The sequence below is a fragment of the Lissotriton vulgaris genome, chromosome 11, assembly GCF_964263255.1.
Source record: "Lissotriton vulgaris chromosome 11, aLisVul1.2, whole genome shotgun sequence".
Taxonomy (NCBI): Eukaryota; Metazoa; Chordata; class Amphibia; order Caudata; family Salamandridae; genus Lissotriton; species Lissotriton vulgaris.
In genome coordinates, this window is record NC_141699.1 from 375,042,972 (window position 1) to 375,067,053 (window position 24,082).

Consider the following 24,082-nt stretch of genomic DNA (forward strand, 5'->3'; position numbering starts at 1 on the left):
GCTGGTGGGTTGTGGTTTTGAAGCTTATATGAGGGAGGATGGAAAAGGAGAAGCACTTCTCTCCTTTTCCTTTTTGTGTGACAATAGGGTCCGTCAGCCCCCATGCGGCATGCTGTAAATGCACTGCATAGTGATAAAATTGCATATCTGGGAGAGCTAGACCTCCTGCCTCCATGAATCATACGTGGGCCAACAGGGCTACCCGGATGCACTACCCAGCCCAGACCAATGAAATCAGTAAACTATCCATTTTGTGGGGAGAGAAAAATGTGGCCTGAGTGGATATATCGTATTCTGGGCAAGTCGAGGCAGCGAGGGAGGAAGACCATCTTAGCAACAACCATTTTGTAATTGAGGCCTACATTATCAATGTTAAAATCAACACAGCAGCATAGCCAATTATCTCAAATTCATTAGGTTTATCATTTTGTGTTAATACAGTTATACATTTTCATTAAAACCGCCACACCTGTTCTCATTTTGGTTTACATAGGGAGGATAACTTTCTTAGCTTGCTCTTTAGTATTGCTATTCATGGTTTGAGTTTAGAGTGCATTGGAAAGAGAAATGTTATTCCCTTTCTTTTTATTCGTGATGGTTTTACGTAATTTCCCACGATAAATCGCTCTAATGCCCATAATGTCCATAATGGCTAGAGTGGCGCGGTGGCGAAAGTTTAAATAAATAAAGTGCGCCTTGCAAAATAAATGAACCTGCAGCCCCAGGGCCCTAAGTCCTGGCTTCCTGGATGAGTCAGCAGACGGGGCCTGATAACCACGACGGGCCGGGCGGCTGGTATGAGGAAACCAGAGCTGGGAAAACCCCAGCCGAGTTGTGCACACAGACGCCAGTGCACGGCACCACAGCGGCCGTGAACAGTGTATCGACGCACGGACACCATCTTTATGAGAGCTGGGCTGGAGGACCCTGCTGCTCCCGCTGGGGGTGCCCCTGGGAGAGCTGTTGGGGTGCACTGCGGGCCCCAGCGCACTGGAAGAGATTGAAGCGGTTTCATGGGCGAGCTTTCTGGTGAACTGAAGATGCTCGCGCCCGCCCGGATAGCCCTAATGGAAAGAAAGTGGCTTCTGGTCACTGCTGCACCTGAGGGCCCTGTAGGTGGTTGTGCTCACGAGGCAACCGTAATCCTACTATAATGAGAGAGCTCTGTGATTCCGGGTGTCTTCAATGTGCGTCACGCGCGGGGCCCCATGGGATTTAGTGCACTGACTGAATATGAGTTTCTGGTGCACTGGATGGGTCACATCACTTCTTGGTGAATCAGGGGTTCTGCTCCACAGAAGACACCCTATGGCTCCTACTGCCCTGAGGATACTGGTGAGAAGGCGGTACCGTTTGAATCCTGTCTGGTGCATTGAAAATCAACAGCGAGTTTGGGTGCACTGGAGGTGCCACACCCACCCCATTGCATGAAGGTTTCCCCTCAAATCGAGAAGCCGAAGAAAGTGCCTTTTGGATCCTCGTGCACTGGTGGGTTCTGGGATACTGTGCAACAACGTTTCACAAAGATACCACATGGCTGCTCTGTGATTCATGGTGCACCAAAGGTAATAAGTACATTGGTCTGGGTATATTGCAGGCCTCTCTGGCGGCTAGCGGGTGGGGGAGTTATGAGCAGTTGCAGTGAACGAGTCCTACACTTCCTGGTGCCATGGAGGGGATTCTCCTACTCACTGGAGGTCCTGTGGGTCCTGCCTCGCCTAAGGGGCTCAAAGGGTCCTGGTGCACCAGAGCTTACAGTAGAAGACACCGCATAGGTCCTAATGCATTGGTGGCGTACCCCTTAGATAGTGATACATTGAGGGTGTTCTGTTGCTCATGGTGCACTAAAAGTACCTCATGGGTTTTGGTGACCTTCAGGTCCTGGTAATCTTCAGTTGTTCTATCAGTGCAGGGTTTCCAGGGTGACCTGTGAGTCCCACCACACTTGTCTTCAGAAAGTTGCTTTTGGTGCGTGAAAAGCATTTGACAGGATTTGGTCACAAGCAGATGCTGGTGCCCTAGAGCTGCCCCCGCGAGTTCTAGTCATTGAGGGTGACAAGTGCTTATCTGATGTACTATCGATCCTGGCACTGCAGCTACCTCTGAATGCTGGTGCATGGGTGGTGATGAGTAAGTACTAGTGGCCCGCGGATCCGCGTGCACTATGATTTACTAATAACTATTGGGCGTGATTCAGTGTTGACTAAGCTACATTTTCAGGTGATTTAACGGGTAACTCACAGAAAAAGAAGGGAAACAATGAAAATTGCAGCTGCTCGAGTAGTATGGAAATATTACATGCCTTGTACCGCAAAATTTGAAGTTACAGTAGTTAATGTTAGCAAGCATTGGCAAAGCCAATAGGTCTCCCCTTTGGGACCTATTCGTTTTACCAGTTCTTTTTGGGAATATCGTACAACATCTGTAGAAAGCAAAATGCAACATCGATTTTCTTTATTTTTCTATTTACTGATCAAAAATGGCAGATGCCACCTGGCGCTGTAAAAAAAAAAAATTGAATTGAGGTAAACGCATTTAAACAAGGGGAGTGGCCCAGCACCAAATGGGCGCTGATGGGCCTTCCAAGATTAGTGAAAAGTAAAATATAAAATTGAATGGACCATAAAGGGTGGACGTGCTACGGAGGAGCGGGTAGAGGAAAGCCATGATGAGTGGGCTAAGGAGGGAGAAAATAAACAACAAAGCCGGTGGTGTGAAAAGGAATAAAGGAAGGGAATGCAGGACACGAGGGAGAAATCAACAGAGGGAGGAGTACACAAGACAGGGTCTAGCACACGAGGGAGAGAGTTACACAGAGTACTGGGGCTGGTATTTGGCGAGGCAAAGCAAACACGGGAAGGAGCTAGAAAACACGGTCACTTTCATGGAGTGCTGCTGAAAAAAAAATTCGTTCCATAAAAGTGAGCAGTGAAAGGATACAATTCAGCAAATCAAAAGGAGGGTAAAGAGGCTTCGCTGCAGACGAGGGACAAACGCAAGAAAAGGAAGGAAAGCTATTCAATTAAAAACAAGTAAATGAGTGACAATAATGCCAACCAATGGAAAGAGTGTGCAGGCTTCCAGTCTACTGTAAGCTCTTGGTATAGCCCACAAAAGATCTTTCTCAGCCAGACAGCTAAGATCTGTCTAGCAGGCGAGACATAACAAGCATTTACAATGCAATGGTTTTGCCTTTGTTAAAGTTAGAGCTATTGGCATTGCTCTTGACATTTTTTTTATTTATGTTTTTTTAACATAAATAAATGGCATTGTCATTTACAATAGCAGGGCAGGGCACAGGGAAGGGGGGCGAGGAGAGACAAAGGAGAGCTGCGGGCTCAGGGAAGGGGGGGGCGAGGAGAGACGAAGGAGAGCTGCGGGCTCTTGTTGTAATGTTGCATGGATGAGTTGGTGCATGCATGGGTGCATGCATGGATGGGTGTATGGATGGGTGGATGGATAGATGCATATATACAGCCAATCCCTCAACAATTTATGCAATCCACCAACCCATCCAACCAACAACCCATCCATGCATCCACCCATACATCCATGCATACATACATACATCCATCATGCATCCATCCACCCACTGCGTCCCACTCCGACCCCTCTAAATATAACTCATTTTTTCTGTATATAGAGATGACTGTATTCACTAGTATATGCAGTAGACGTTTCTACTCTAACATTCCTATGTGACTCTTGCAGTACATCTATTCATATCCTTTCCATATGTATATAGAAATATAACGAGAATCAAAAGTCTCTTCTTTGTGTGACTACATCTAGTACATTTCAATTGTTTTCCTGTTTGTATCTTTTACTTAACGCATGTAAATCAAAGTCCTTAGGTTTGGCAACTGGTTCTTATGTAAAGCGCTGTGACACCTTCGGGTAAAGTTCGCGCTACATAAAATCACATTAAATAAAACTTTACCCCACAAATCCAACCATCCATTTGTGCCTAGGCTTACATTTTACGGCCTCGAAGCACACAGAGAAGGGACAGTTTACTAAGTCGAGGCGTTGTAGGGTGCATGGCAGGGGACAGTTTTAGGCGCCAAGGGAGGGTAGGGAGCAGAGTCAGAGTACTTCACGGAGGTAGGGGGCAGTTTTTTATGGTTCAGGGCAGGGGGCTGCGGTACTTTTTGGAGCATGGCCTTATTTTAAAGGGCTCAGTTCAGGTGGAGGAACGGCACAAAACACCAGGCAGACAGAGGGCAGAAGGATACAAAAACGAGGGGAAACAATTCACAGCATCACTCAGCACCACCACAGCATGACTCAGGGGCACCACAACCTCACTATGCGTTACCACAGCATCACTCGGCGCCACCACAGCATCAATCTGTGCAACCACTCAACAACTGGATCAAATATGTTCTCTAAATGTTTCAAGCTTTATTACAAATGTCACAAAAATATGTTAATATTTCACTTCTGTTCTTGGATTTTCGTCACAATAAAATACATTGAACATCTTTCTGAAGGCCCTAACGGATTATATTGTGTGGCAGGTTGGCAAGCCCAGCCCTGCGCCGTGTCACCTTTGTCATCATGACCGTGAGACTATGGCAAACAGAAGAGGAGTTCTGTCACCGCATCCGAGAAAAAACAAAGCAAACCTCAACTCCAAAACAAGGTCTCCCTCTCTCCCCCCCTCTGGGGCCCGAAACGCATCTGAACCACTGCATCCCACGGGCGGCGGCCAATCAATGGCAATGTCCACTCTCGAGCGCCATGACCGGGGCTAAAATGCAGCACTGAATGAGCGACCGATTGAGCTATCAAACCACATAGATTACATACATACGGTGTATGTATACACACACAAACACACACTTAAGAGACATAAGTAACGCAATAATACCGCAATACAAGACACCAACAGTGAGTGAACGTTGAGTTTTTTAATGACATTATCAAACAAAGGTCACCATCTGGGCACCACGACCAATCCCTGAACATATGATAATGTAACACTAGCAACAGACAGAGCTGCTTTCGATCTGACGGGCACACATCCCAGATTCAGCGTGCATGAAGCAGTCACAATATTTTTAGTTTAGACGTCTGACACAATTGGCACCCTGAGCAGCATTTCCTTTTGATGCTCTGCCACAATCAATCTTAAATTTGTGCCCCCCCTCACTCATCTCTAGCCTGCATATGCAGACACAATTCTTAACAGGGGTACATGAAGAGAAAACACACAGCTGCTAAAATGAGTGAAAAGAAATCAAATTTCGGAAATCCTCCAGTTGGGCTTCCGACAAGACAGAGGCACTGAATCTTTTTTAGCAAGTACATTATCATCTAACCACCCGCCATTAATGCCAGGCCACCATCTCAAGGATTCTCAGCAACCTATGCAGTAGGCCACGCCATTCTGCTGAAGAGGCTTTAGGTCTGGGGAGGGGAGCTACGTATGGCCTATGAGTAGATTCAACACTTCCTCGTCAACTGCAGCCAGAAATCTTGAATTAGATCAACAGAAATATGTTCTCAGAGTTTCACAGGGAGTACAACAGGTGCCTTCCCTCTCACCTCTGCCCTTCAATGGCTACACCCACCCCAGGCTCAAATATCAGAACAACATCAGATGCACTTGCAAATGTCTGATGACACCCAAGCACATCTACTTGAAGAACAGAGAGGCGGGTTCTGCTGAATACCTTGATTACACCCACCACTGGATGAGAGAGAGATTGCTCCGCTTGTAAAAATGTGTAGACTGTAGCGCAAGTTCTGGGAATTGGTGTCGCCAAATCATTCCTGTTAGACTTGCTTGCATCCTTGGGGCCTGGGTCCAGCTGACCTACAGGCCAAACTGGCAGTGCCAGAAGAACTGGTCCGACAAGTCAGTGTGTGAGCTGGTTGTTTGGCTGTTAGTGGGCCTTTTTTATGGCCTGGCGAGCCTGGCTTTACTGTTAATTTGACAACTTTTTCCACAAACATTGCTTGCAGCGAGTACACATGCATGCAGTCTCCCATCCATTGCAAAACATCCACACAGCTGCCCTTCACAAGTTAAAAACTGCCGCGATCAGCAAATGGGGTGGCGTATTTTCTGCCCCAGTCAGACACAACCATGCACAGGGTAAAAGACACAGGAATCACTTGTGTTCCTATTTTTGACACAGGTGAAGGCTCCTGTGGCAGAGCTCGGAGCAGTGCGCTGCATTTGGCACCAGACTCATTACAACATGTCCACACTCACTCAGTGCGCCTCTTGGGTAGAATGCGGGGAGTGGCGCACACACACACTGAGTATGCTTAGAATTAATGCATTATTTACATGTAACATGGTTTCTAATATTCAGATAGTTATTTACCTTCAAGTCTGGACACTGGTATGAGGGGCCTTTGGAAATGCATGCCTTCGTCTAGATAACCCAAGATCTGCTGACAAAGACATCTAACTTATAAAAGATCTCAAAGTGCCCTTTTTGGCAAAAACAGGCTAGAGTGAAACCACAATGCCACTCTCCCGAGTGCCAGGATGAATGAAAAGCGAGACTGATGGCAACGCAAAACTAGAACAATGAGCCGCAGGACATGGGTGCAGTTTGTTTACCACCCCCTCCATCCTTCACGTCTGTCCCTAAACCCATACCACATGTGACGTGTTGGAAGGACGCATGCCAGGGAAGCTTTCACAGCTACGGTCTGTGCAGCGTGTGAGTAAAGTATGCACTGGTACTGCGAAGGAATCACACGGTGAAAAGTTTGGGGATTTTTGAGTGGAACAGTGCGTGTATGTGTATGCTGTGCTCACCAATGACGCATGTATGGTATGTCAGTAACATGCCGTGAGGGAAGCTTGCTTTGATCCTGTTTAAGCAGAACGGTGTCTATTAGTTACTAAAACTGGAAGGTGGAGCTTTTCATTGCTCAAAAGGGTAAATTTTCTGATATATTTCTCTTTCCATGCTAATGGTCGCTCGGTTTTACTCACAGAAAAGAGTCCCGCATTTGGTAGTTAACCGTCGCTGAATAAAACTTGGCAGCTTTAGGATGTCAAGTGTTGGGGATTCCAGTGCCGCGCCTGCCTCGGGTGCCCTAAAGCCTAGCTCTGGATTCTGATGCAAGGTCCCGAATGTGGCATCAAGCGGCCACAAACTGCTGTTCTGTGAAGAAGTAAAACACGGAAAGAGGCTGGCTGGACACAATAAGCATTGGCGCCTGGGCAAGGGGGTAATGAAGACTCGCTTTCCCACAGCAAAAACAAGCGCAGGAGGGGGCTTCCCTGTCCACGCTGAGAATAAACCACAGGGCAGCGCACTCGGACCCTTCCCCCAGACACAACAACACCGCCGCCCGGCGAGGGCTCCAGGCGCAGAGCGGCATGGGAATGGCAAGTGGACTATACCAATCCTTGTGGGGTGAAGCGGGGGAGCGGGTTCAATGTACACATGGCCTTTAAAAGCACGAAGGGTTGCCACTGAATAACAAATAAGCATTTTTGTGTTCCAGATTAAATTAGCAGCGCCTTAAAACGTAGCTGCATCGTTATGAGTGGGACCACCCACCTCTCACAATAAGTTGCGAAAGTGCCCCAGCCCCTACTAAAGTCAGCAAAAACGCAAGTGCGACAAAGAGGGGTAAATGGTTAATGCATCTCAGCCACAGCGAGGAGCCGAGCAGAGGGGGCATAGCGTCTCCCCGGCCGGGCTTGCTGTTTAGAACTTGGCAGCTAAATGTTTTCTGTAGAGGTTCTGGTGGGTGTTGACATGACATCTTGTTTCCAGTCCTAGGCTTACATAAAAACCAGTGCATTCTGGGAATTGTGGTCTTGTGTGCTCCAAAGCAACTGACGCCCCTCAGCGACATGGCGCTGCTGCATGCACCTTTACCCATCACAGGGTCCCCCTCTGCCTGGGCCAGTGCAGCCCGCCCACCGTGGTGTTGACAATCCCCCACTGCCTGCTGGGGTGTCGGCGGGACCCAGGCTTCCCGCAGTGAACAGACCCTTCTCTTCTCTCGGCGATAAGGCTGCCTCGGTGCGCATGTGTTATGGAAACTCCGGTGCGCGAGGCCCCTGCTGTCAAGGAGACACCCCTAAGCCCCTAGGTAAGCAGCACCTGGGTCCTGCTTCTGCAGAGGCTGCTCGGCCATTAGTAGGCACGCACCCCTTGGGACCCGTCACAGGCAACGGGCCCTTCCACACACCTCCCGTTCATCAGCGTACCGCAGTGCAACCACACCCTCGTCACAGGAATTAATTTCACATCACCACTGACGAATCCGGAGTCCCAACCAAAGTCATCACCCTCAGTTCTACAGTCACCTCACCCCTACTGCACACGTGCTGCACTGTGTGCACAACGTGCTTCAGCACCTTAACTCCCCTCACTCAACACGGGCAGCTACAAGTCACCACTATCACGGACTGTCTAGACACCCGCCGAAGTGACTTCCAGCATTACTTGATGCCTCTGGGACGGTGTCCGTACAGCTCACATTTTGCCTCCCGCGTCCCCCGTAATCCCTCACTTTACACAAACCTCGGCAGCGGATTTCGGCTTAACTTAATTGCTTTACAACATTCCCACACACCCCTCTTTTCCCACGTCATTGCTTTTAATTTTCAGGGCTCACTTTATAACAGTGCACGATGAAAGATTTAACCTTTTAATGAACGTGTTTTTATGTAGCACTCCAAACCGGCCCTGTGCTTTTTCTTAAGAATTGTAAACTGCAAATGTTTTTATATAGCGCTTACGACCCCTGTTGAAGCATTGAAGCACTTTTTGCACGAGTAGCACACTACCGCGGAACCCAAGATTAACAATTAGTAGGTTAGTACAATTTTTAACAACAGGGGTTACCATTACCCAAGTTAATGCAGCTCCAGCCGTCTACCTCACCAAGAGAAGGGCCGAGTCATCCTTTGCAGCAATTTGAATTGGTTCCTGCAGATCCCAGCAATGTCGGTGGCGAGCATCTAATTCATGGAGCCAGCTTATTAGCGTATCAAGATAGGCAGTATGCAAGAGACATCATGGAGCACACCGCCACAGGAAGTGACATCATGGTGCACATCACAGGACCTGGTTCCTATGTGAGTAGGGTTCTCCTTGTTCTTTTCTGTGAGTGATGTCACATGTCAGCAGGTCTATCATTTGAGCGTTTTAGGCGGTATTGAAAGCTGCTCAGGTCCCGGTCTGAAGGCATGAACAGCCCAAACTGCCGGGACTTGCCAAACAGAAGCGCTGCAGTGCCACCCAGTGGCCAAAAGCAATACTGCAAAGAAGTCAGCCCTAAAACGAAAAGCAATGGACGTCTTCTGGGTGCCGTCAATGCCGGACCAGATTCGGGGGCGTTCCCGAGAACAGGCTTTCGGCTGACGTCGCCAAAAGCCAAAAATTCTCGGGAACGCCCCCGAATCTGGTCCTGCATTGACGGACAGGCCAGTCTTCCAATGGATAGCCTCCATTTATGGAGCTAACCAATGGATGACGGGGGCGGATTCCAACCCCTATACTATACTCATTAGGTTTTTTCTAGCGAATGCTTACTTCGTAAGCATTGGCTAGGCAAAACCTAAAAAGGAGGCGTCCAAAAAAAATAGACTTTTTATTAACCTGTTTAAGTGAGGGGACAATAGAGATAACTGTATTCTTCAATAATGTAGTATGTTAACTGATAGAAGCCTTCCGTTTAATTCCTGATGCACATTGTAACTTTGGTAACAAGAGTCTATGCTGTTTAATATTGAATTATTTAATAGCTGAGTTAGCGGGCATGAGGATGAGCTGGGCTTTATGTCTGGATATTTGTTAGAATGATTTACAATCAATGATTATGATGTAAATTGTTTATTCTGAATTGTATAATGCACTAAGTGTTACCTCCCAATTCCTTCAGAGCTTTAGTTGAACTGAAAATACACAGTTACAGGAAGAAACGAGAAGAAAGGGAAACTGGAGTCAGATTGGTAGTGCATCACACATAGCTGATATTCCTTTATGGTGGCCCTTGGTCAGCAAGGTGAAACCTTAGAAACAAGTCTGAATACTTCAATATTAAGAAGTTTCCTGAAAGGTAAGTAGTTATGCTTGGTATTTACAAAGTGGTTGAGGTTATTCCATAAATGAGGTCCCTTCTCTCTAAGGGCAATTTCTGCAAGGCTTCCTGGATTCTGTTGGCGCCAATGAGGGGCCTTAAAGGCAGGCTAATGGGTCACGCTTGCAGAGACCTTGGAACAATCTAGCTGGTTCATTTTTTAACCTTAGTACTCTTGTGATGAATGTCTTGGATAGGCCCATGTATATCATGTTATAGTAGTACAGAACTCTTGTCCGCTCCACTCAAAGACGAGTTAGCATAAGTAGAAGAATGGAGAGATACAAGTTGATGACCTGGATTATGACATTGACTTGAGCTGCATAGTCAAAGGGTACTCACAGGTTCCTGGTTATTTTGTGTGCAGATGAGGGTGGAAGAAGGTTCCAAGACCTTGGGGCCAGTTGAAAGCATTAGGGTGCCAAGCTCAGTTCTTCCCACTGTAAGGATTTTGAGGACAGGACGCTCCCTTTCATTCAGTAGAGCACATGGTTTAAGCAGGAGGTAATGTTGATGGGAATGCTCTGATGGCCATCTAGCCGAAAGTGAATTTGAGTGGCATTTGCATGTATTTGGAAGTTGACTTGTTGTGGGCGGAGAAACTGGGCAAAGGAGTATACATAAATGTTGAAAACCAAGTAAGTGACAGATGATCCTTAGGGGAAGCCGCAGGATACCGGGTGCATGAAAAAATTCAAAGGACCCGATCCTCACTTTTTGGCTACAGCTGGAAAGAATGGATCCCATCCATTGCAGAGCAGTTGCACATATGAATGTTCAGAAGCTAAGCTTTGAGAGCAAGAGAAAATTCCTTTACCTAAAATAAGTTATCACTCATATCGACAGGTATTGTTTAAGTCCCCAGGGCCCAAACTCTCCTGCGGAACTACCACCATAGGAAAATCCACAGCTCGCGAATGACATTCTGCTAACCTAGACTGCCCCTGCCACGAGAGACCCTACAAACGACATACGAAAATACAATAACATAAAAAAAAAAATTCTATAAACTTCAGCAACTTATTCTGGGATTGTGGAGTTTTGAAAGAGCAGGTTCCATGAAGATTATCAGTTGTAAGAAGGTGACTGACGAACAGACTCCGGAAGGCTGAGCTCTGTGTAAATCAGAACCTTCTCTTACCAACTTCCTTCTAGTGGAGGAACATATGGACATAATAACAGTAGTATTCATGAATGAAAACAAAATATACTAAAGCAAACTGATCTGTGCACTTGTTGAGTCAAGGAAGAAATCCTTTTAATTGTAGGACGCCTTCCTTTTATTCAATCGACTTAAATAACACGTGTGTATGAGAGAGAGAGCAAGAGAGAGATGGGGCAGAGGTTGGGCCTAGGCAGTGGGGTGTTTGTGCTGCAACCTGCCACGTTATCCCCAGAGGGACGCCGAACATGCACTCTCTCCGTTTTGCTCTTTGAAGGCCTATGTCAACATCTCTGAACCACTATCCCCAGGCACCAAGGCCATGCAAGATAAAGAGACTCCCATGAGCTGGGTAAACATCTCCACACCAGCATCAGTGATCCCACGAGGGGAACCTTTCCCATGTTGGCTGAGGTCAAAACCTTTGTTGGCTGCCCTGCAGTTAGACAAGAACTCACAATTAGTCCATGCTCAGGTATTATCCCCCAAACGTGTTACACACAATGCTGAAGTAGCCCAGAGTGATTGATAAGTAACTGAGAACCACCTTGAACCTAGTGAATATCTTGAAGCTTTTTCAGGGCATACAGGAAAATGGAGCTCAGCTGTTGCCAATCTGTTCTACCTCAAACCATTCAGGCACTAAGGGAACAAAAAGCAGCTGGGAAACTAACATTCCCATCTCAGATAGAAACAAGTGAACGTTACAAAGCAGGTCCTCAAGGGTGTCAAATGCCATCGAAAGCAAGCAGAATTCCTCATTGAACTGGAACGGGACCTTTTATAATTGATAATGATAACCTGGAAGAGAATCAACAAAACTATAGACTTCGCGGCTCAGAGTGTTTTCTGTTAGGCTCTTGCCTATCAATCAATAAGATTTCTTATAAAGCGCGACTACTCACCCGTAAGGGTCTCAAGTCACTGGGGGGGATTTCTGTGGTCCGTCGATGATCACGAGTACACTATGGGGAGACGGTCTTTAAACATGTCCAAAACAATGGGAGCAGGTTTTTGGCCATAATGCTTCACCTGTTTGGAATCCAGGACCAGTGCATTCATTGACCCGACATCAGCTGCGGTATACAATAGGTGCTTTCCTGGGATCCAGGTAAGTGCAGAGCTTCCAACTCACCGACAAGTTGCGATTGTTACTTGCATAATTAGTCTTTCATCCCCAGTTGAGTAACAAGACATTCTGTCTCTTGAGATCTTCAGGGCGCGGAGGTCAGAGAGGTGCTGAGGAAAGGGGAGCAAGGCAGTAAGGGGGTTTGTGGTGCTGTAGATGGAAAGAGGAGACGGGGCAGTAGGAAGGACAGGAGCGTTGTGGCTGAAGAATGAAAGAAGAGATAGGCTGCAGGAGGGAGAGGGTAGATCAGTGGCACAAGGAAGGAAGGGGTGCTCAGTTGGATCTAAATAAGGGAAGAAGAGTTTCGGCAAAGGAGGCAGACTGGAGAGGAGCGCAGCAGCAAAACGCGGGGAGGGAAAGAACAGCTGGGACAAAGAATTGAGCTGAGGTGAAGGAGGGCTGGACGTTCGCAGAGGAGGGAACTAAAACCTTGATGAAGAGAGGGAAGTTTGAGAGAAAGAGGGAGAGAGGGGCGAGGGAGGGCGGTGGAGAAGGAAGAGAAGGCAGAAGGTGGAAAAGAAGCGCTGGGTAAAAGAAAGGCACCTAAAGTGAGAAAGGGGGAGTGTAGTGCCTTTTCAGTTGCAGCAGGAGAAGAGTTGGTGTAAAGGAAGGAGACACACACAGTCAAAAATGGGAAGCTCGAATGAAAAATGGTGAGTGTAGCAGTGGTATCTCAATGTTACTTAACATATTTCACATCGGGCGTGTAGTAATAGCGGTGGTAGGTACATCGGGAGTTTTTGGATCAATTTTGTAAAGTTTTTACTTAGTAGGCCTTCAATTCGCAGGTAAGTGCATTTTATAAGTATGCAAATATATAAATACACATACATAAATGTATATTATAATATATGGGATTCTGCAATTCTGTATAAAAAAGTTGCTAATCTTTTTTTATAGGCGACTTGTGTTGCAGCCTGTCACCTCATATCAAGAAATGACGTAGCTAGTCAACTGTAATAACTTATTGTTCGGATGTCACAATTCCTACTGCCAGAGCCAGCAGCCAACAGGCAAGGCAGGTCAGGGTATGTAGCCGTTTAAAGAACGAAATCAAAATGCTGCTTTTAATTCTTCTGCTCAGTTTGTCTAGCTGTACAGTGACAATATGAAAGATATTTATGGCAACATGTTTATTTTTTGCAATCCTTCTGTAATTAAAGAAAGGTTAGAATCTTTTTGCATGCTTCTACACATTCTGAGCTGATGTGCCTTTTAAAAAAAACTGACGAACTAAACATATTCGAATATCTTTTTGTAATAAATATCTAACAGTTTTTTGATGTGTTTCATTTTGCATGAGAGATTCTATTTTTAATTCGTCATGTTTGCAAACATGCACTCTCTTTCATCTGAAAGAGCTACACCCAAAGAATTTAAGTGGTTTGTGGGAAAGGTGATGGTGTAACCATGTATTTTAAGGAATAAAATACCTTTGTGCTGTATATGTAAGGATATTACAAGTCTCCTAACAGTTCCATAACCTAATAAAGGAAGTTGATCTTTGGCCTCGTTGCACTATATGGTCATGTAACTCCTCTGTGACTTGCAATATCCTTATAATGTACAGCAAATGGTATCTTTAGAGAGAAATACATACATGTAGGGAGAGCAAGAATACATCATGAATAACTGTATAATATGGCCCTATATTGCCAACCCGGAGTTCTAGTAACATTTACAAGGCTGAAGGCCGAGTGGTTTGTATAGGTTACCTGTACCCCAGGTTGGAAATTTAGAACCATATTATACGTTATTGGTTATGCATTTTTTATATTACATGATTTATTAATTGAAATGTGTTAAGTTTGGAGTTATCAGTGTTCAGAGAAGAGTAGTGCATATGAGTTGTAAGGAGCTTTTAGGGCAAAGATGGTTAATGGATATGATAGTAAGGATATTATAGGGTTAGTAGTGTGTGGGATAGTAAGGACTTTATAGGGTGCAGGGATGAGTAGTATTTAGAGGTAGGGAGAGAATTAGACTATATAGGTAAGTGTTCCTAAATTACAAAACATTAATTTAAAAAATCAGTTTTAATATTTACAAATCATAGAATTATATATTCTAATTATAATTGTAAAAAGAAAATTAAATGTAATCTAATGAAATGTATTTAAAAACTTAAAATGATATAAGTGTCCCGAGATCCAGTAGCGGAACACGTACGAATTTTAGCCAGTGCAAGCGGGAACGGGGTGAAAATACAAAAGCAGAGGGCGGAGAGCCTCATATGCCGAATGCAGCAGATGACCCAGACAAGAGTGTAAACTGAAATTGAATAGCGCCGCCCGACCTCCGGGTTGTGGGCTGAATGGCTGTGTACGGGGAATATGGGAAGCAACAGGGGAACGACTCTGCACTCAGAGATTCTGATTCCAGTAAAGTAAATTGTAACTGACTCTGCAATAAAAATTGTTTAAACAAAAAAAAAAAACTTAAAATGATATATAAATATCTGTAGAGAGGGTATACATATATAAACAAAGTTTTACACTTTGAGGCTATTGAAGGTTCTGCACACAATGTTACAGGGTTTCCGGTACCCTGAACACGGACCTCCCAGTTGACAGTCTCTATCTGGACCGGACTCTTTGAGGTATAGATATATATATATCCGTGAGCAAGAGATCGGCTGATCTCGAAACGGGTTGGGTGTGTTTTTTCTGCTGATTAAATCTGAAAGCACCGTACTACATTTGGGCTCCGACTCTGGTTTTTTCACAAAGGAAGGATTGTAAACCAAGAGTGTGTGTGTGTATGTATATATATATATATATATATATATATATATATATATATATATATAGATCGATATACACATATATTAAATAAAAAAAGGTTTTAAAAGAAATACCTGCAAATTGAAGGAGTGCAGCTATAAAGACATGCAATGTCATCACATGCAATGTAAAGGTACTCCCGATGTACAAAGCTCGATGTAACACCTCCTGATGTAAATGACTGAAGTACTAACTAACATTCATAGCAGCTGCTCAGGAAAGGCAGAAGGAGGTAACGAGGATGCAGGGGTAAAGGAGAGTCAGTGGAGCTCAGGTCAACACTCAGCTAGTTTCCGTAACATAACAGGTGTATCTGTAATGCCCACATTCATTGTTAGGGCTAGTTTGGCACCAATAACAGATGCTTATTGCTACCCAACATAATGGGAATCATTTTATCAACCTTGGGAAGATGAACAACAGGTGGATCTACCAGGATTTGAACCTGTGCCCTTCGGGTAAAACACTGTTCTCTGTGATGCATGCATTAGTATGCCGAGCCACCACACATTTATACCTTATAACCTCTGTCTCCCTTTGTTTGGTATGAAATGTAAGCACAACTACTAATCCTGTTGGCACCCGTTGTCCTGAAGGTCTCAGGTTTCTCAGGATGATCTATAACTAACATGCAGACTCAAGTCTGGGATTTGCACTTTGGGACAGGCAGTCTTTGTTTTATAATGTCCCAAGTTGCAAAGCAAAAAACCTGGACTGAATGCGTTACTTGCACACGCTGTGTCGATTGTGGTAAAAAATTTAAAATGTCAGATAACTCTTTAGCTGGAAATTCAAATCCCGACTATATTTAACAAATGTGGATTTTCCTTCTCATGGATCCAAGTCTGCACTCTGCAGAACAATGTGTTGGGCCTGAGATGGGTGCTCGGCTAAGAGAACTATCTCCATGAACTGTCTGATAGGAAATTGCAGTTCATAGATTTAGTTCCCAAGGTTGGCGTCCCTTGCTTCATTGTTGTCATCGCTTCCTCACCCTAAGACTAGCAAAAAAAGCGACGGCTCATCAGCACCCTGTCACCTTTTGATCAACTATGTTCTTTCTACTGTCCTCATGCTTGACTAACCATCTGCCTTTTTTTTAGGTCTGCTCAATGATAGATTTGAGGCAGAGTACCGTGTAGAAAAATGATTGTGATACTTGAGGGGGATGGGTGGGAGACAGGGCAGAGCCAAGCATTGGGCAGAGTTTGGGTTGGGGAGGAGTGAGACAATAGTGTGCTTTAGTTTGTTTTAAATGTTGAATTTTTCTAAAATGTTCGGATTGTGTATTAGGAAGTCTGACATTTCAACAGAAAGCAATGTTCCGTCTATTTAGAGCAGAAGCCCTTCTTATAAGAGAGTCGCAAATGGCTGGCAGCATCTACCCTGTGACGATTTGTTTCATGTAAGATGGCAGTAAAGGTAATTTCTTGCTACTTTTCGAAATCTCAGATTTTTGAGCTCTTTGAGACTAAGCCCTGATTAAGCGCGGCCTGGGAAATTGGCTTGATATTCTGTCAGCGCCAATACCATGTGTCCAATACCAGTGGTGCTATTGAAAATATAACGCACTACATGGTAGACCCCAAGGGTCTACTAAGAAATGAGGAATTTTTGGGGCAATCAGTAATTTTGTTTCAGATTCCCCAGGTAATTCTTCATTTTCCCTCAGACCTTCACCCAGAGATTTTGGCTACATAAAGCAGTCACATTTCCATGTACAAATCAACACATCTGTGGTATTCCTGTGGATCTAATAATTCCAATGTTTGGTAACTACCTTTACCATCTCCATTCGAAATACGAGACAGCTTGTAAGGGGAGCCAAAAAATCATAGGGTGTCATATCAGCCCAGAAGGGTATGTCCTTAGTACAAGAGTAGGTCAGCTTTAATGGTGCCAGACTAAGGTATTTGTCACTGATTAGGATTTTCAGGTTGGTTGTCAGGGTTCAATAGTTGTGGTATTTGAGGATAGCTTTGGAAAGGCCATAGAGAAATTGATCTTGAGATGTTGAGATGTTGAGATGTTGAGATGTTGTTAAGTGCTCACTGGACTCTGATCTGGCGGTAAAAGCAGTTTCAGTATGAGACAGAAGCAATATGTAGTTGTGGGGAACCATTCAGTGCAGACAAAATGTAGTATTAAGAGAAGTCATATTAGGTGTACAACATGTATATCAGCATGACTTCATATTTCTTCACAGCACATCGAGATGCAAATTACAATTTATTCCATAGCATAATGAAGTGGAAAACCTCTAGGAACACAAATTACATTTAAACATTCAGAATAGCTCTAGGTGCAAATGAAACAGCATTGTAACATTTAGGATCAAAATCACTTTTAGGTGCAAAATCGCCCTTGGTGCAGCATCAGCAGGAAGGTAGATAACCTTTAGGACAATGGTTCTTAGCCTGTGATCTGCCATAATGCCAACTCGGTGGTCCTCAACGTTTTAGTAAATTAAAAACAATGTTAGCAGAATATTAAAGCTTATTTACATAAAAAACAAACATATAGAATTGAACAATTCACATGCTAGGTTAATGTGAAGGAAATGGAAATGGAAGGCCTAAAATTAAGCTCTCCTCGGCCTGATTTTTGGAAGCAACAAAAGTACAGCAAGAAAAATCTAGTATGCACGACTAATGGCCTCCATTCAACTGGTATGTGCTGCCAAAAAGAAAGCATGCATTAGGAGCCAAAAGGCAAAGTGATGTACTGGAGTCTAGCATATTACTTCGTCTTTTAGAAATAAAATCACGTCCTCAAAAGATCTAACCTTATTAAAATGTAAAATGTTGACTTTAGTATTTTCTTTGTAAAGTAAATAAATAATTTCTATATTTTTGATGTATACTTGTTTCTGAATTGTTTTATGATTCTAGGTCTGGAAATGGCTTAGAGAAAATTTACAGAAAGGTTTTTAGTGTCAGCGAAACTTAATATTACTGAACTTGTCGAGATGTGGAAATCACCTAATCAATATGTTTAACAAACTTTATTGATATTAACAATAGTCTATGTACAAAGGAATTGTCTTGTTATTCCCATCCCTGAAGATTCGCGAGAGCGATGAAACACGTGTCGGCTGGCTGCTGTATATCATATGAAAATTAAAGACCGGAAGACTACCTATTCTTTTTCTTATAGAAACGATTGTTTATTCTGCAGCTTTACCTGTATTTTTCTTGCTACTTGTTACACTATCTAGGTAGTTTTGAAATTTGATGTGTGTGCATAGGGTTGTTTGTCTATATTCCGTGGAAATGGCTTAGGCCAGGGACCCTTGCATCCATTAGTGATTCAGTGGTGGTCTGCAGAAGTCAAAATGTCAAGAACTGCTGCTTTAGGAGCACAAATCACATTTAGGTGTAAAATCACTTTTAGTTTCAAAATCACATTTAAGTGCCAAATCGCCTTAGATGGAACATTAGCCGTAGTGTAAAATACATATGGAAGTAATAATCACATTTTATGGAAAAAAAACATCTGCACAGACACAGGAACACAATCGCAATTGGTGCACAGTCAATGACTGTGGTATCACATTTAGCTGTGAACCCATTTGTAGGTGTAAAATCACCCTTGAGGCAATGTAAGCACGATTTGCTGCAGTTTGGAAACAAGGAGCAACTCAAATGACATGTAAGAGCAAAAATATATTTACGTACAAAGGTCATTGTTGTTGCATCATCAACTGCAATGTGGACACCTTTAGGACCACAAATATACTCTTATGCATTGCATGTACACCTCATTTTATCGTCCATGCAGTGCAAAGGGCTGCACTCTTTAAGCAGGTGGACTAACACACCTTATAGCCAACAACTAACTGCAAGACTGAAATACTACACTGGCCTGATCTAAAACGTGAATTATACTTTCATTAAGCAATGGCTAAAGAGGGAAGACACAATCAAACCCATGGCAGAAGAAGCCAGACCCTAGGCATATCTATAAAGAAACCACCTCCATTGACAAGTCAGAAAAAGTACACCTGCAAGAAAAGGGGCCAGAAAAGTGGGTGCGTAAAATTCTGGATCAAATCAGTAGATACATGTTGCAGTGTATTACATGGTGATCATAATATCATTGGACTGAACACATGGTTCCAACCAGAGATATACAACACTAGATACGTCAACTGTTTTAAGTGTAACATCTAGGTTTACAGGTATCCTGTAACAAAAATGGTCAAATATCATGGAAAACAAAACATTCAGCAATAAAGCTCTTAAATAAAAATGTATGAAAAGGTGGAATAGTGGAAGTGTACACTTGACAGGAGCATTTACGTCATAAAAGCAGACGAAACATATCACTGATGTATCAGGCATGAATATCCGCCATCAGCCCAGGCTCTAATGGAAGTTCAACTGAGGGATAAACACCCTCACATACTAAGGTGTCCAGCAAATATCTGTAGCGTTGCAGGTGTCCCTCATATTAGTGTGATACCTGTCCTTTATCGCCCTCATGTCTGATTGTAACCAGTGCTGGCTGGACAACTTTATTAAATATGTAGCATAGAAATCATCACTACAGGAGTTACACTGCTGGCCTGACTATATTCGGGTCAGGCCAGCACCTATACGTCAAGGAGGCTAGGTAAAGCAAAGCAAAGCTGCTTTTGGGACATGCTGTATTATAATAAATCCCACATCGCTTTGCTTTAGTTAACCAGTCAATATTAAAGATAGGAAATAAATGGCTGAAAATATCATCCGCGAATAGCTGCCACAGTAGAGGGCTCTAATATAGTTTATCCTTGCAGATCCCGACAACATTCAGTCCTCTAGGAATCTTAGACCTACTTTACTCACATAAAGGATGCATGTGATGCGGGACTTCCAAGTAGATCTCTGCTCCTTTCCTCCTCCATCTGCCCTTCAAGACTTTACACAGTCATGATGGCAAATATATTGAAATATAGAGCAAAATACAGCACCGGACCTGCAGTCTAAATCTTAGCCACTAGCTGACAAAATATAATATACAACTTGTGCGTCTACCTTAGACTTGCTCCAAGAGAAGAGCACCTCTCTGGTCACTCATGCCAACAAAACACTTGCCACATACGTTCACAACAAATACAACACTCTCCAACCATGCATGCCGCCCACAGTGCTACCCATCCGATAATGCACTTTGACTCTCACCAGTGGAGTATGAAGTGCTACATTTATTTATTTGAAAAGTTTTATAGAGCGCGAACAAGATCCTAGCGGATATCAGAGCGCTATACAGACAATGAATGTTACATATACATAAAAGAAGAAGAAGAGCAGATCAATATCAAACATTTGTACAGTGGGCGTATTATACAAGGACGAACAGAGTAAGAAGCAGTATACAATCTGTCTCTTAGTGTGAGACCGAGGGTCAGTATAATGTCAAGATTGCTTGCTTCTATGTATCATATTCATGTGAATTTGGCCATGAGGATGGCTTTTACTTCCTTTTTGAATGAGGCCGTGCAATGGTTGAGTCTGGTTTCTGGGGGTAAGGTGTTCCAAATTCTAGGTGCCATTCCAGAGAAGGATCAGTTATATGTTTTTTAAGGTAAGTGATGGTTCATGGGTGGAATGGTTTTTGCTGGTGTACATGTTGTTGATAGTGTGTACGCGTTGCTTACAGAGAACATGCAGAACATGACCAGAATTCCTACACACTTCCCTTAAGTACAGAATATGGATTGCATGAGCAACAACAGTGCATCCTGCATGTGCTGATCAGGTGTTACACTGCGCACTTCCCCCACAGAGAAAATATACAAATGCTCATCAGAAGAGCAAGCTTCCCTAACATGCAGATAAGGCAAAAAACATCTGCCTCATAACTTAACTCTCCTACACTCAGCTGACCTTATTTTGTAAAATATTTGGATTTAGAATTCAACTGGTCAGATTGCAGAAAGAGCTGTCAAGGATGCAGAGAGCTGTGTGATAGATTTCTGCTGGCTACTCCTCCCACGAAAGCTAGGCCTATACACTAGGTTAAATCCCTGTTCACGTAATGACAATTGAGACGTCGAACAGAACGGAGGCTGACGCTAGATCTAATCCGCGGTAAGAAACATTAGACAGACATCGGGGTTATTTAAAGCGTTAAAATAATTTAAAAGAATGGAGGGTCTAATACGGCATTCAATTGCTTGTCTTCCCATTCAGCGGTCACAGATCAGTCAAACATTCTCATTGGCACAGACCAAAGGTCAAGATCCCCGCAACGGGTGACTGTTTTGTCTAACTGCTCTTCTGGCACGTTGGAGTTAATCACAAATTCATGTCACCTTTTGAGCATGATAACAAGTTAATAATATATAAAATACTTAGTGTGATCTTTGCTCTACAGATTATCCGGACATATATTTTAAGAGAATCGAGGGAATTAACGGGCAGATTAGGAGAAGTGCTTCCCACGACTTAAGCCACACGAACCGTAAAGGTGGAAAACTACATAGACCTTAAGGTGAGGACATGTAAAACCACACTCTGGATAGAAACTAAATAGTTGGGATCGACAGCGCATAACAAATTCCAAATGTTTATCCATCCTTTTAGGTTTATCGGGGCATCTGTGTATTTCTACGGATAATGATCAGAAAAGTTCCAATCGTAGAACATACCGGTACATATCCCAGCTTATCAAGTCAGGTTGGTACTCTCTAGCCCTTGGGAGGGCAAGGAGGGAGGGATAAAGGGTCCCCTAAACATCTAGCCGACAACAAACTTGAAACACAACATGGGAATCAATCTGTTAAACATGATTATATGTGACCTATGTAAAAGAGAATGTAGATTGTTTTTGTGCCACTATATATGAGAGAAATTAGACGCATTTCATATTGTATAAATACAGTAAAATTGGGATTGTGATCTAAATATTCTATACATTTTTATAGGGAATGAAATTGTAAATTTCCTTGGAGACAGAATAAAGAGATTGTCTTGAAAAAGATGGTATAATGAAGAAAGAACCATCGAAACGCGTCGACACAGCGTATAGTACAATCCTATGAATAATTCTATTGTTTCCAAATACCAATTACTTGTAGTATAAGAAACAGTGTCTTAGAGCGGAATCTGGATGTACAAATAGTAATCGATAAACTTCATGTCATACAGTTTTCTGTCTGTCGTAATCATGCTGGTCATAATGATGTTTTATTAATTGTTGTAAACTCTGTGGGTATTGTCACCTTTTGCATTGATTGTTGTATTTTTTTGCATTATCTGATTTTATAATTTTACTAGCAGCCCGCCCCGACGTTGTCCGGGGGCAATCAGGCTTCGCGCAGGCAGTCTGCCAAACTTTACCGCTCCTCCCCGCGCTCCAAACGGCCCGCTCCAGTCTGCCAAAGTGTACCGATCCTCCCCTTGCTTGACCCTCCGGGGGCAATCAGGTATCGCGCAGGCAGTCCGCCAAACTTTACCGCTCCTCCCCGCGCTCCAAACGGCCCGCTCCAGTCTGCCAAAGTTTACCACTCCTCCCCTTGCTTGACCCTCCGGGAGCAATCAGGCATCGCGCAGGCAGTCCGCCAAAGTTAACCGCTCCTCCCCTTGCTTGACCTACCTCAGCCCGCTCCAGTCCGCCAAAGTTCACCGCTCCTCCCCGCGCTCCTGTCCGCCGCTCCTCCAAGCGCTCCTGATGATGTCAGCACGCACGTCATTAGCGCACACGGCCGGCGCTACTTCCAAGGGACTACTTTTTTTTGGAACGTATATTTTTTAAGGAACGTATATTTTTTTGTGGTGTATAGCCTATGTCACTCTGCAGACCCTGACAATTCCAATGATGTATTGGGTGTTTGGATTGGCGCTGTGGTTCCAGAGTTTACCGGCCTCAAAGGTTCACAGTTCTCGCTTTATAATAGTAGTATAGATATAGATATTGATTAGTGTGCAATTACCGTGTTTTGTTGATTCATGGAATTTTAATAAATGAAAAGTTTTTTGATACGTTTATATCTCTGTGCTGAATAATTACAATTTGTGGGTCTTGGGAATACCTGTTCTCATTCTTGGTAGCTTACCTTATTTCCCTTGGCCATTTAAGGGGCACCTCTCTCTATCTTGAACCACGTAATGTTAACAACTGTTCTGCATCTCCTATAAAGAGAAGAACGAAGGCCTAGCTAAGGTAGGGGGGTGTTTGGAGCAAGGAGGGTTAATCTGGCTGAGGGCTCAGGCCACTCAATAATGTCAAAATGGTGTGGGCCAGCAGGTGGGCCACAAGGACTTTGGGGTGTTATGCACAGAAAACTATTAACAATCATCCAGCGACTTCTGAAGAACGCTAATCTGACAAGGCCTCTGATTACTAGCCTCCACATTCTTCTGAAGAAACCGAGCCATATTGGACCACTCTTCTTGAGGCATGGTGGTACACCAAGGATCAGGGAGATGGTACTAACGCCCAAGTTGTAACAGCGATAGACAGGGCGTTTTTCGCAAGTACACAGGACAAGAAAAAGAAATAGTTCCCTTCAGGTCATAAACATCATTCACTGATAAGCAAGTCAGAAAAAGAAGGCCTGCACAGCTACAGTACTACTTAGTGAGTTAAGGCTGGGAAAAAAATATTGAATGGTAACAAGCTAAAAGAGGACCTATGCCATAAAGTCACTTGTTCATAGCCACTGATTGAGCATAATTCAACAATCTATCTCACTTATGAAATGTTAGATGTTTTCAAATGATATTGTATCGGTCTCTTGAAATGGGCATTCTTTATACTTGTTGAATAAAACTGTGGCCAATGAATCCAAAGATGACCAAGTATAATTCATTTTGTGTATGTCTAGAAGGGTCATGAGCTAGTGACAGGAAAACTTGGGTTATAATGATGGCTCAGCCGAGGGTCTAGGAAGCCCAATATTGTACAAAGTGGCATAGGCGGGAAGAAGTCTGTGAAAATGTCAAGCGCCTA

At 43.8% G+C, this 24,082-nt stretch overlaps 1 long non-coding RNA gene across 1 annotated transcript; it reads left to right on the forward strand.

Moving 5' to 3' along the window:
- Positions 1-878: 878 nt before the first annotated feature.
- On the forward strand, positions 879-23,872 carry LOC147679798 (uncharacterized). Its single transcript, XR_015300909.1, has 4 exons — positions 879-1,565; positions 21,506-21,622; positions 21,715-21,807; positions 22,056-23,872. It is a non-coding gene; the product is annotated as an uncharacterized LOC147679798 (long non-coding RNA).
- Positions 23,873-24,082: the final 210 nt, after the last annotated feature.